Here is a 10,170-nt window from a genome sequence, read left to right as displayed (position 1 = left end):
AAAAAATATAATATATATGTGGACCTAGCCGGTCGCAGTAGCCGAGCAGTCTAAGGCATGTACTGTTTTCGCTCGCTCGGAAGCCGGGGTCATGTGTTCGAATCCCAAACTAGGCATGGATGTTTCGTGTGTGTATGTGTTTATTCTGTGTTTGTGTTGTCCTATGTTTAGGTAGCGGTCTTGCGACGAGCTGATCACCCATCCAAGGAGTCCTATCGTCTGTAAAAATGCTCATGAAACTGAGAAATCAGCCCTGTGCTTCTAAGTGGGAGCGAGAGAGAGAGAAAATATGTGGAACTGAGAACAAAATAATTCAGGCGATGAAGAAAAGTTCATAATGAATAGCTTCATAATGACAGCATATGCAAATCTGTTTCTATTTTGGTATATTTACTTTCAATATAAGCACGGGATAATTGTATTAATAACAATTAACTGACGCGAGAGAAAAATTTGGAAAGAACACAAAATTGTATTTGGAAAATCAAAAGTATAATGATCACTTGAGGGACATAGGCTCAAGTTGGAGGATAATATTAAAACCTAGAGATTTTACACGACTTGGGTACGAGGAAGTTGCCCGGATTTAACTGGCTCAGGATGGATTTCAGATTCATCTGAACTCCAGTAACGGACCTTTGTCTATTCTAAAAGAGGCGAGGAATATCTTGCCCATCTGAGCTATTACAATCTTCTCAAAGCAAACTTTTTTCCAAACACCTCTTCCGAGATATTGTAACGAATCTACTAATAAGAAGTTTGATACAAAACTTTGTTAAAATATTATCCGCCAATAAATCGCGTTCAAAAAATGGCGAAAGAGTCTTGATAGTTTTTCTTTAATTTTTAATAATATTTAAATTTGATTTCATATTTAGACAAAGATAATAATTTTAGTGGCTGGAAAAATGACAATCCCAACCTATTACCGAATTTCAATTTCATTTGTTCAAAATGTGAATACAAGGACCACATGTGATCAATATGCAGAACCTCATAGTGTTAGCTTCAAATATTAAACGTACTTGAAGCTGGAGATGTGGACTTAGCGTCCAGTTTCTTGTGAAGGGAGTGTAACTGAGGCTTATCCCAGCCGGACTGTCACGTGACAGCTGCGACAAGCTCCTGCTGCTTGCAGAGGCACGGGCTAAAGCTGTCTTGTTATGAGCAGCGATGTAAATGCAATTAGTTCTCAGAAGACAGGAAAAAGAAGGGAGGGGTAAGGTTGAGAAACAAGAAAGTATGTAGACCTAACAGTGGAAAAGAATACATTTAGAGAAAATGGAAGGTTTGTAGTATAAAAAGCCCGAAGATACTGAACACTGTTGCCAACATTATTTCTTAAAAAACTGAAAACTCTCATGTTTTTTCATATCATATGTAATCAATGTTTAATTGATTTCTGTGTTCAGAAACATTTCAAATGCGTTGTAGAGTATGACCCTGTGGTTCTATCCTACAGAGTACAGCACAAACACATCCTTATACGAATATTATATTGGACATTTTCCACCATCTGGAATAATTTTTTTTAATTCGCTTAGTGGAGGGTGGAGAACAACTGGGTTCACTCGGCACGGAGGTCACAGATTGGCCTATTGTAGCCTGTCCCAGGTGATTACGATGATAGAGAATTTGGTGGAATGAAGATTGGCAGGTGAAACTGAAGTACTCGTCGAAAACCCGCCCCAGCACCACTTTGTCCACCATAAATCCCACTTTACCAGATCCAGGATCGAACCCGAGCCGCCGCGGTGGGAAGCTAGCGCTTGAGCCATGGCGCGGCCACTGTCTGGAGTATGTCTAGTATACATGATGTCTCGAGAGTTTGCTCCGTTAGTAGGACTCCCAGACCGGGAGATCAGCCCGTCACAGGGCCGCTACTTACACAGGACAATACAAACACAGAACAAAGGCAGACAGACATCCATGCCTGGAGTGGGATATGAACCCACAATCCCAATATTTGAGAGGGCGAAGACATTTCACGCCTCAGAACACGCGGCCACTGTGATCTTAAAAGGCATGACACTAATAGTAATAAAATGAGTATTCATAATTTTGATTATATGCACTTCGTAAGATTTGAGGCTTTCACGGCGGTGACTATGAAGAAAGCAGTCTTCTGGGATTTGGCACCGTGTATATGTGGTGTTAACCGACGTTTCGGAGGAACGTATCGCCTCCATCTTCAGGATAGAAGAAACATATATAAGAAATTTCTTATATATATATATTTCTTATATATTTTTTCTTCTACCCTGAAGGTGGAGGCGATACGTTCCTCCGAAACGTCGGTTAACACCACATATACACGGTGCCAAATCCCAGAAGACTGCTTTCTTTATATGCACTTCCTTTGGCATCCATTTATGATATAATTCTATAACTCGGGTATAGCATATACATAAATATAAGTTATAACAAATTAAGCCAGGATATGGCAATAACAAAGTCTTGACCGACCGTATTCTGTTCAGCGAGCGTAGTGCAGTGCAGCTGATGTTTCAGCAGGGGAGTGTTAAGTAGCGGGCAACGGAAGTGGAAAAATTTCCATTGTTAAGATTCGTTACCAGGAAACGTCTAGTGAAAACATTGCAGAGGAATAGCCATTGTGAAGAGCTGTTACCGAGTAAAGACTAGAGGAGTTAGATGGAGGAGACAGTATGAATTGATTTGTGGTGTGGATATCAGCAATAGTGTTACAGTCACGTATTTGTAGCTACGACATGTAAGTGCACAATAAATATAGTAACCAATCCAAACCCAGTCTAGAGTCACTGACACACGTGACAATATGTAAAAAGTAAGGAACACAGAACACATTTATTAAATATGAGATTTTATGTCCCCGCGGCGGAAATCATTAAGTACACGACCTTCCGGAATGTACTGTTGTGCAGATGGGTAGTAACATTTCGGAGGAACTAACCACGTAGCTCCATCTTCAGAGTATATACTCTTATGGTGGCGGTATGTTGGTCCGAAATATTTGTGCCCATCTACCGAATTATATGGCGTCATTTAATATGGTGACTGAAAGAATCATCGTCATCAGTAATCTGTCAGGACGACAGGTCCACAGTCTCTTCCAAAACAATTCCTCCATTTAATGCGATCTAGAGCTTTCTCCTTCAAATGACAGTATCCTCTTCTGTCCCCAAGGTCATCCAGCATCTTCTGACGTCTTCTTCCTCGTCTTCTTGTCACTTCTATCCGCCCCTCTATCTTTCCTTCGATAACTTCTTTCAGAAGGCAGTTTCTGCGTAAAACATGACCAATCCAATTAGCCTTCCGTTTTCTTATTTCGTGTAGGATATTCCTCTGCTCACTGACTCTAATTAACACTTCGACTGAAAGAATATTCGTTCTGTATTAGAAGCAGGTATATTTGTTTCCCCTCTTTAAAAAGCATTCAATTTCCTTCCATTCTAGAAACACATAACCGTAAACAGTTGAGGTATAAAAACCGATCGTCCTTGAACCCCATTTAAGTAGCGTTTTGCACTATTCAACTGGAAACAGGTGTTGATGGTTCTTTACAGCTGGAAACCCCAATAACACGAACCAAACACATTTCTCGATTGTCCAATGTGAATAGCCTGCGAAATGGTCATTCCAACGGTTAAACCTCCACTTAAATATTGACGTTTCGTGTGTACAGCTAGACATTGCCGTGATTACGACCTATAGTAAATTATTGATGCAGATGTCATTCTACATATCCTATCCACCCAAGCCTTCGTCTCTTCCTTTTGTTCTTCCTGCAACATCTGCCATATTCCGGTTCCCTTATACCCGAATCGTCATATCCTCCCGTCCCCTTCTGGCAGACTGGCAATGTGGCATGTTCATACTTGTCTATCGTACCCAGTCTACATGCAGATATGGCCGTCCAGAACTCCTAGGCCTATCTATACATTGCAGCTGCAGTAATTGAGGGAGTGGCCGCGTACGGAGAAGAGATCAAACAGTGCATACGTTAAATTTGCAATACAGCCTCGTCTGCCATGCTGTACTCTTAATGATAGGTCTCCCAGCCACAAATTTCAAGGGAAATAAATTAGTAATGTGTGTTTCCGCCTCATTTCTCTGCAGTATTCTGGCTTTCTGATGCTGGTTTTTAACTCTATATTCTCGAGCATAATCGCGTGGAAATTCTTTCGTTCATTCCATGTTTATGTTGATAACTGCGTGTCTGTTATTGTTTTATGTAGATAATCTAGCATAAAAATTAATTCAGAGTGAATTAACACGTAAATTTCATAACAGAAGTATCATATAAGATTTTACATTAAAATCCGTCAAAATGCTTTCTTCAATTGGACCTTTATGTAAAATGATGCTTAAATTATTTTAAACTCAATGTCTAATAGCTTAACAGAATTACCATATGTTGACTTTAAACAAAATCTATTAAAGAATTAAAAGAACATACAGGCAAGATTTTAAATGTGTCCGTGTGTTAGGTATCCCTGTAACAGGACGTGGAGGCCCATAGGGTCGTGAGACGTCGAGGTTCCCACATTTTCTAGACAATCGGCTCACAGATGGCGGTAAGGTTGTCAGCCTTACGCGCCGGTCGTCCTTTACCCCCAGAAGATTCCTGATACTAATTTCTTTTAGAGGTTGAGTCGACCCCAGGGCTATAGTGCGACTTGATGGATTAGGTAACTGTTAAAGGCTGAGTCGACCCCAGGATCATAGTACAGTTGGAACGATTAGGTTAATTGAGTCCGCGTGTAAAGTGGTCCAAAAATTAACCAAGCTAGATCAAACTCAAAATAACTCGACAGAAATTAACGAACCCAGTCTGATTGAAATCCATCAGAAAAATTGACTTTAATTAACCCCACGGAAAACAGTTTCAAGAACATAGGGTTCATAAGCGCTTGAAGAGTCGCCGCGGCTTCTCATACAAGCTAGCTCGTATTCATGGAAATTCCTCCAAGCGTGTTAGTTCCTGCGTAACGTTTTTTAACAATCCGTTGCCTAGCAATAGATTATTTCGTCACAATAACATCAGCATTTATAGAAGAGACAAGATGCACTGCAACAACAGACCACTCGTTCTTTCGGTGCCTACTACATAAATTATGTAAGATTTGAGGCTTTCACGGCGGTGACTATGAAGAAAGCAGTCTTCTGGGATTTGGCACCGTGTATATGTGGTGTTAACCGACGTTTCGGAGGAACGTATCGCCTCCATCTTCAGGGTAGAAGAAAAAGTATAAGAAATCTGCAATCTGCTTTTACCGTTCTCACGGTCTTGTCGCTTGCAGATTTCTTATACTTTTTCTTCTACCCTGAAGATGGAGGCGATACGTTCCTCCGAAACGTCGGTTAACACCACCTATACACGGTGCCAAATCCCAGAAGACTGCTTTCTACATAAATTATGTTCATGTATCATGTTAACGCCCGACTATTCGTTACTATGGTAACCCAAAATTGTGTAATGACAATAACAAATGTGACGCTTACAAAAGTTCATATGTAGGTGTGTGTGTGTGTGTGTGTGTGAAAGAGAGAGAGAGAGAGGTCTCTGGCTTTAAAATGAAATTCCTACGAGCTCCCAGTCTGCAACAATATTTTTATAGGCCAAACATAAACATGCAAGTTTTATAAACCACAGTTTTAACATTTTATATTCGACTCCATTGGCCTAGCTGAGCATCGCAGAGGCCAGGGCCGCAGTAAATCCCGTAAATGTCCACGTAACAAACAAAGCATGTTATGTGAGAATATTCGGTGATAATTAACAAAAGAAGAGGAGCTGAAGGTATTTACTATGTTTATACAGATGTCGTTACGCGCGGTAGGAGAAAATGTGCTGTAGTTTTCCGCTGTTTTGTTTATGTTTGAAAGGGGGCAGAGAGCGCATCAGCTTTGGTGACAAAACCATTTCAGCATTAATCATCTGCGCGTCAAAAACTCCATTGAATCAACTAATAAGGTTGAAGAGTACGTCATGTAGTCTCGTAGAATTTTTATGACATTAAGACAGAACTAATTACCGCTATCTGAAAAGTTGAAAAGTACACCAAGAAAGCAACAAGCAAAGACAGGTAGCAGTTTCCTCCGAAACGTCGGTATAATTCCATAATATAGGATATATCATATATATATAAAATGTGGGTAGTCTACACAACAATATTTCCGAAAAAAAAACTAAATAGATACTACCGCATCAACATTTTAAGAAGCAATTCAAGAAATAATGCTTTTATTATTATACGCTTGATGATGATCCAACATAAGGGTCGAAACATGTAGCGTCAACAGCCAACTTTGGGTGAACCGAATATAACTCACCATATCTTACAGTTCCTCTGTTATTCTGTTTCCCTGTGTTTAATCGTTGCCGCGGGAACGTGCTTACCAAACCGTTGTACATCAATATATTATTCCGCGGCTATTCATTGCAGCGCGAACGTATGTTTGGAAGCCGTTGGCCTAGCAATGGAATTGCGCTCTGGCTCCACTATTCCGGCTTTCAGGCGTCATGTCAATCCCTCTACAGCCACCACGTTAATAATTTTAAAGAAAGACATTTAATATGGAACCCAGTTTGTCGTAGGGGAAGAATTCTTCATACTAAAATCCCACTCTACGGGTTCATTGGTCGACAAAATTAACGGCACATATAACCACTGACTGTATTCATATTTCTGTTGTGGGAGGGCAAATTAAATTTCAATAAAAATCAAATCGAGTTCAAGTAGTTATGTCCAGATCTCTTCGAAGCACCATGGCCAACCCTGATATCAGCGTGCACCAGAGCAGAATAAATCAAATGTTTGCTCATGGGGAAACGAATCTTCTTTTCGCTTACGATGGGATCTTTACGACCACCAATCCATTATCAACCCAAGAGTGAATATTGACTGCACTCGTTGTTACGTTACTCTGAATGAGATGAGCTTCCTTCCTGCAACGGCGAGCACAGATAATCATTCACGTCAAACTAAATAGATTAGCGAGCTTTATATCCATTCATTGTGTGGCGATGTGCTCTTAAGCCCTCATTTACAAAATTAACACAAGTAAAGAATTCATGCAGCGGACTCTAATTAATCCAAATTCTAAGCAACAATGCAAAATTTGCATACAATCGTGCATATGAAGAGTTCTATGTCTTCCAACGGACTACACGCCGCTATATCCCAGAAGACAGAACTCTTCATACCTACCGCTGTGAGAACCTCAGACCCTAAACAGCGCTATATCCCAGAAGACATAACTCTTCATACCTGCCGCTGTGAGAACCTCAGACCCTAAACAGCGCTATATCCCAGAAGACATCACTCTTCATAAATACCGCTGTGAGAACCTCAGACCCTACACGGCGCTATATCCCAGAAGACAGAACTCGTCGTAACCACCGCTGTGAGGACCTCAGACCTTACAAACCTACTGAATATTTATGAGTCATGATATTCGGCAACTCAGTGTTTTGCTACACTTTATCCTCGGTACGACCTCGTTTCTAATCTAAATTTCTAGGTCGAGGAACTAGCTATCAAATAAACAAAAAAAAAAACCTCCGTGGCCTGAGTCCGCAAGCGAACTATACCGACCGAGCGACCGCCGCTTGTCGGAGAAGTTAGTGCCAACATTATCCGATAGAGTGTCTCTCGTGGTCAGTGCAACGAATCCCCACAGCCATTAATCTCGATTTTCTAGACCGGAGCCGCTATTTCCTTAAAACAGCTCCTCAGTTATCCTCACGAGGCTGAGTGGACCCCGTTCCAGACCCACTACTTCTCAGAAAATCTGGTAGCGCCGGGAATCGAACCCGGTACCTCAGGATCTGTAGCCAGGAACTCTGACCACTAGACTACAGAGGCGGTCAGCTATAAAACAAGCAACAACAAAATGTTCATACGTCATACGAGTTTCTTAAAAATTAATATGAAAAAAAGATAAGAGTTAAAACACATTTAAAGTTAATAAACTAATAGACCAATACATAATTTTCACCAGTTCATGGAGACATACACAGAAATAATACTTTAAATATGCCACGGCCGCTTAGCTCAATTTCCTTCCATTTACAGATATTCTGAAACCGCTCATAAATAATTTATTGTCGCACATCTCATCCACCTCTAATATGTATGTGTATGTACGTCAGCAGTAACTAACCAACCAACTACATGGAGCTGTGTCCCTCTTGAGATATTTCTAATCCATCAGCTACTCAAGAATTTCCCCACATTTTATGTAACCCAAAGGTTCATTACCGTGTTTGCAAGAGCACTTCACTGGTCCGTATCATGACCCAGGTGAATCCAGTCCACTCCACCCCACCCTATTTCAGAAAGACACATTTTAATATTACTCCAACAATGATGTCTATGTCTTCCCAGTGGTCTCCTTTCTTCTTCCTTTATGCACCAAAATATCCGTCCAAGTTCAAGGTCCTGTGTTACATTTCGTAATAAAATGATGTTTAATGTGAAAAGTTGTTAGCCCCACTTCCAACCACCTGCCTGGAGGACAACCCCTTGACGGCAGTCCGCGACTGCTCATTCAATATTTTCACAGCTACCCTCCATGTCTGGGGTCCGTCGCCTCCATCCGCAACCCGAGGACAAGCCATGCCGTGGTGTCTGTCTGGTACATTGCTGCTGGTCCTCGCCAGCACAGTCTTAATTGGTTTCGGGCGCCGCGAGACCCAGGACCCATATTTCCCTGTCAAAAAGCCAGTTCCTATGGTTCTCCTCTGCCGTGGTGATATGTTAACAGTACAAATTATAAAGCTTATAGTTGTGTAATTTTTTTGCTCTCTCATCTTACTTAATTCTCTTAGATCCGGGTGGAGATGATACGCTCCATGCCCACCGCTGATTGGCTCACACAAAAGAAATAAGCCTACAATTTTTTATTCTGATCCGGTTTCATTTCATGAATTTTATTAACGCAGATTCTGAATATGAAAATATAGGTCACAGCAAAACTGTTAACAGCCCTTCATCCTCCATTTCATTCTAATGATGTAACAATTCAAAAGCACTTTTAAAATGTATCATTTTAATAACTGTGGCATGGGCCATGAAGCACTGGCCTCTAAAATATTATTTGGGGACATTTTGTGATCCATTAATTGAAATTGCATGTCGTTATTCGAACAGGAAATCATGTCCAAAAAATTTAAAGATAAGCCTTATGTGATCCGTTTGCTTGGTGGTTTTATCAAGCAGAAAACTTCATTAAAATATTTTCCCGCTTCGGTCTCTATATCGCACAGCACATCGAGTTTCATGGAGATAATGGCACCAATTCCATTCCCGCAGTAGAGCGCTTGGAGGAGGCAGGGAGCAATTCTCAGCCATTTGTTTAACAACGCAATTCCTACGCATCTGTTAGCGATATTTAGTCTCTCTTTCGTTCGCTGTATCGATTTTCCGCTTTGAAAAGAATAACACTTTAAAAGATTAAAAACGAAATTTTCTAGAGCTGAGATCCAGACCACACATTAAGACTTAATATTTATATAAAGTAGGATATACCTACCGAATGTTATTGTATCACACTCTAAATTGTATTGTACAACTGCATAAAGGTTTCCAACACAGAAGTTAGAAACATGAACTAGGAGACGGCGTTATGTGTGTCTAAACACGAATATGGGCTATGTTCATAAAAGAGTGAAAAAAGAGAGCGGTGACAGCCAAAGTAAGCCCCCTAAATTACCTAGGAAAGAACAGAAAATCACAAAATTTATTAGGGAATTTTCAAATTTATAAAATTATATAAAAATGTTTGACTTTCGTCAGATGGAGTGTGCGTTTTAGGTTAAGAACCAATTTTTTCCCCATTCTAACTACATGTCCAATCCACAATAAGCAGGTAAAAGTAAAACTATTCCTACAACGGGCCGTGGAGGCTCATATTGTTGCGAGAAGTCGAGGCTCCTACATCTCCTAAACAACTGGCTCACAGATGGAGGCGAGGTTATCAGCCTTACGCGCCGGCCGTCCTTTATCCCCAGGAAGATTCCTGATACTCATTTCTGTTAGATGTTGAGTCGACCCCTGGGCCATAGTGTGTACTTGAAGAATTACGTAAATTGATAAAATCCAATGACCTCATCGAGAATCGAGCCCGCAACCTTCCAGCTTGTAGCGTAATGCTTCAACCAACAACGCCACTGCATGCCCCAGC

Source organism: Cryptotermes secundus, unplaced genomic scaffold (genome assembly GCF_002891405.2).
Source record: "Cryptotermes secundus unplaced genomic scaffold, Csec_1.0 scaffold94, whole genome shotgun sequence".
Classification (NCBI taxonomy): Eukaryota; Metazoa; Arthropoda; class Insecta; order Blattodea; family Kalotermitidae; genus Cryptotermes; species Cryptotermes secundus.
The sequence above is the reverse complement of the archived record's forward strand: the minus strand, read 5'-3'. Positions refer to the sequence as shown.